A 5000-nucleotide genomic window follows, 5' to 3' on the forward strand; every position below is an offset into this window, starting at 1 on the left:
TACGAGTTTTTGTGACCCTTGGGTTCCCGGCAGGTCCCCGTAGGACAACCATCACCAGTTAAGGTGTAGTTGACTTGTCAGGGCACGGTGGTCCCCACAAGTCCCCGATTATTCGGAGATATTGTCCTACGAGTTTTTGTGACCCTTTTGTTCCCCGCAGGTCCCCGTAGGACGACCATCACCAGTTAAGGTGTAGTTGACTTGTCAGGGCACGGTAGTCCCCACAAGTCCCCGATTATTCGTGGATATCGTCCTACGAGTTTTTGTGACCCTTGGGTTCCCGAACTTTGCTACGATGGTTCTGCCTCCAGAGGAGACTTATGAACACTTCGTATCATTTCTTACACCGAACCATGGGATCGCGAGATTGCTCCCGGATCCCTAATCACCTTACATTTTCGTTTCGTTTCCGTACACTACGATGAGCTAATTCAATTTGTTTGTTCGTCTGGCGAACGTTTTATTGCGGAATTACCGCGGTACTTCCAGCCGGGTATGGCTGCCGTACGACCTACAGGATAGATCATCGAACCACTTTTCGTGCATATTGTCCGTCGAGGGTATCACCTCGATACCCCCAACAGACCTTTGGACACTTCCTCACTACTCCTTGGAGCAGCAATCAGGGAACCATATAGTAGGAACAGCCGAATATGGAACTCTTTTCGTACTTTGGACACCTCCTATAACTTGTATGGCGACTTCGGGGACCTTCATTTCGTTCTCAGTTGGTACCCCTATTTCGGTCTTTGGACACCTCGTCTTACCCGTATAACTCACTTTAGGTCCACTTATTTGCCTGATATCTCATCGTGAACCCGTTTTTCGTACACCGTACACACCTAGGAACACCACATATGCGTTTCCCTTTCGATCGTGAAGTTTTGCAAATTTTTCGATTTTTGGTCCTAGAAATTCATGAACGGTGGGAGACCAAAATTTTTCATAAAAAAAAATTTTCACCGTTTGACCATAAAAACCTTCTTTTCGTACATACCCCATCATTTCTTCACGTTTTAGGCCATTTCTGAAATTTTCGCTTCGATAGTGTGTCCCCTATAATACAAAATGAACATTTTGCATCTCCCACAAGTGGCCATTTTTTTCCGCCACTGAAGAACACGACCTCGGGAACTCGGACCTAGGACGTGGCCATGTAAGTCATAGGCCACCCCAACTTTTGCAAAATACTGTTTCTTTTCACTTTTCATGATCTAAGGCGCGTTCCGACGGCGTTTTGAACAAATTTATGAGAAAAAAAATTTTGACCCTCGGACCAAAATTTTTTCGTTCGGGGCCCCATGGCCTATGGCCAGTATGGGAACTCGGGATGCCGATATGACAAAATTTGTCAAAAAATCACTAAAAAGTCGCTATGGCCCATTATTTAGAGCTTGTTGAGACCTTTCTAAAACACCTTGGTTGACCCCTGTCCGATAAGTAGTTTTCGAGATATTCGAGAAAATGTGATTTTTTGGGACTTAGAAAATTTTTGACCCGTACCCTAAGAAAAAGTGATTTTTTCATAGGACAATTTTTTCTTCGCAAATACTGTTTGGTTTCACTTTTCATTATTAGAAACGCGTTCCGAAGCCATTTTCATCAAAATCTCGTGAAAAAAAAATTTCACCCCCGGACCAAAAGTTGGCCGTTCGGTGCCCTATGGCCTATGGCCAGTATGGGAACCAAGGATGCCGATATGCGAAAAAGTGTCAAAAAATCACTTGAAAGTCGCTATGGCTCATTAAATAGAGCTTGTAAAGACCTTTCTAAAACACCTTGGTTGACCCCTGTCCGATACGTAGTTTTCGAGATATTCGAGAATAAGTGATTTTTTGGGACTTAGAAAATTTTTGACCCGTACCCTAAGAAAAAGTGATTTTTTCATAGGACAATTTTTTCTTCGCAAATACTGTTTGGTTTCACTTTTCATTATTAGAAACGCGTTCCGAAGCCATTTTCATCAAAATCTCGTGAAAAAAAAATTTCACCCCCGGACCAAAAGTTGGCCGTTCGGTGCCCTATGGCCTATGGCCAGTATGGGAACCAAGGATGCCGATATGCGAAAAAGTGTCAAAAAATCACTTGAAAGTCGCTATGGCTCATTAAATAGAGCTTGTAAAGACCTTTCTAAAACACCTTGGTTGACCCCTGTCCGATACGTAGTTTTCGAGATATTCGAGAATAAGTGATTTTTTGGGACTTAGAAAATTTTTGACCCGTACCCTAAGAAAAAGTGATTTTTTCATAGGACAATTTTTTCTTCGCAAATACTGTTTGGTTTCACTTTTCATTATTAGAAACGCGTTCCGAAGCCATTTTCATCAAAATCTCGTGAAAAAAAAATTTCACCCCCGGACCAAAAGTTGGCCGTTCGGTGCCCTATGGCCTATGGCCAGTATGGGAACCAAGGATGCCGATATGCGAAAAAGTGTCAAAAAATCACTTGAAAGTCGCTATGGCTCATTAAATAGAGCTTGTAAAGACCTTTCTAAAACACCTTGGTTGACCCCTGTCCGATACGTAGTTTTCGAGATATTCGAGAATAAGTGATTTTTTGGGACTTAGAAAATTTTTGACCCGTACCCTAAGAAAAAGTGATTTTTTCATAGGACAATTTTTTCTTCGCAAATACTGTTTGGTTTCACTTTTCATTATTAGAAACGCGTTCCGAAGCCATTTTCATCAAAATCTCGTGAAAAAAAAATTTCACCCCCGGACCAAAAGTTGGCCGTTCGGTGCCCTATGGCCTATGGCCAGTATGGGAACCAAGGATGCCGATATGCGAAAAAGTGTCAAAAAATCACTTGAAAGTCGCTATGGCTCATTAAATAGAGCTTGTAAAGACCTTTCTAAAACACCTTGGTTGACCCCTGTCCGATACGTAGTTTTCGAGATATTCGAGAATAAGTGATTTTTTGGGACTTAGAAAATTTTTGACCCGTACCCTAAGAAAAAGTGATTTTTTCATAGGACAATTTTTTCTTCGCAAATACTGTTTGGTTTCACTTTTCATTATTAGAAACGCGTTCCGAAGCCATTTTCATCAAAATCTCGTGAAAAAAAAATTTCACCCCCGGACCAAAAGTTGGCCGTTCGGTGCCCTATGGCCTATGGCCAGTATGGGAACCAAGGATGCCGATATGCGAAAAAGTGTCAAAAAATCACTTGAAAGTCGCTATGGCTCATTAAATAGAGCTTGTAAAGACCTTTCTAAAACACCTTGGTTGACCCCTGTCCGATACGTAGTTTTCGAGATATTCGAGAATAAGTGATTTTTTGGGACTTAGAAAATTTTTGACCCGTACCCTAAGAAAAAGTGATTTTTTCATAGGACAATTTTTTCTTCGCAAATACTGTTTGGTTTCACTTTTCATTATTAGAAACGCGTTCCGAAGCCATTTTCATCAAAATCTCGTGAAAAAAAAATTTCACCCCCGGACCAAAAGTTGGCCGTTCGGTGCCCTATGGCCTATGGCCAGTATGGGAACCAAGGATGCCGATATGCGAAAAAGTGTCAAAAAATCACTTGAAAGTCGCTATGGCTCATTAAATAGAGCTTGTAAAGACCTTTCTAAAACACCTTGGTTGACCCCTGTCCGATAAGTAGTTTTCGAGATATTCGAGAATAAGTGATTTTTTGGGACTTAGAAAATTTTTGACCCGTACCCTAAGAAAAAGTGATTTTTTCATAGGACAATTTTTTCTTCGCAAATACTGTTTGGTTTCACTTTTCATTATTAGAAACGCGTTCCGAAGCCATTTTCATCAAAATCTCGTGAAAAAAAAATTTCACCCCCGGACCAAAAGTTGGCCGTTCGGTGCCCTATGGCCTATGGCCAGTATGGGAACCAAGGATGCCGATATGCGAAAAAGTGTCAAAAAATCACTTGAAAGTCGCTATGGCTCATTAAATAGAGCTTGTAAAGACCTTTCTAAAACACCTTGGTTGACCCCTGTCCGATACGTAGTTTTCGAGATATTCGAGAATAAGTGATTTTTTGGGACTTAGAAAATTTTTGACCCGTACCCTAAGAAAAAGTGATTTTTTCATAGGACAATTTTTTCTTCGCAAATACTGTTTGGTTTCACTTTTCATTATTAGAAACGCGTTCCGAAGCCATTTTCATCAAAATCTCGTGAAAAAAAAATTTCACCCCCGGACCAAAAGTTGGCCGTTCGGTGCCCTATGGCCTATGGCCAGTATGGGAACCAAGGATGCCGATATGCGAAAAAGTGTCAAAAAATCACTTGAAAGTCGCTATGGCTCATTAAATAGAGCTTGTAAAGACCTTTCTAAAACACCTTGGTTGACCCCTGTCCGATACGTAGTTTTCGAGATATTCGAGAATATGTGATTTTTTGGGACTTAGAAAATTTTCGACCATGACATATATGAAAAGTGAATTTTTCATAGGACCAAAAAGTTTGTCCAAATAGGGTTTTGGTTCACTTTTTATGGTCAGATAAGTGATCCGATGCTATTTTCATGATCATTAGAGGGATTTCACGCTGTGACCAAAAATTTTCATACTTCATACTTGTCCCCGTGCCGTATATGGGAGGACCGGGGGAAGATGTGTTTGTAAGTCGTGATGTTCAGTGACGGATTTCTGGGACTTAGAAAAAAAATGTGCTCTCAGGCACATTATATGTTTCATACACACATAGTTTTCATTCTTCATACTTGTCCCGGTGCCGTATATGGGAGGACCGGGGGAACATGTCTTCGTAAGTCGTGATGTTCAGTGACGGATTTCTGGGACTTAGAAAAAAAATGTGCTCTCAGGCACATTATATGTTTCATACACACATGATTTTCATTCTTCATACTTGTCCCCGTGCCGTATATGGGAGGACCGGGGGAACATGTCTTCGTAAGTCGTGATGTTCAGTGACGGATTTCTGGGACTTAGAAAAAAAATGTGCTCTCAGGCACATTATATGTTCCATACACACATTATTTTCATTCTTCATACTTGTCCCCATGCCGTATATGG

The sequence above is a fragment of the Anopheles stephensi genome, unplaced genomic scaffold (assembly GCF_013141755.1).
Source record: "Anopheles stephensi strain Indian unplaced genomic scaffold, UCI_ANSTEP_V1.0 ucontig142, whole genome shotgun sequence".
NCBI classification, from domain to species: Eukaryota; Metazoa; Arthropoda; class Insecta; order Diptera; family Culicidae; genus Anopheles; species Anopheles stephensi.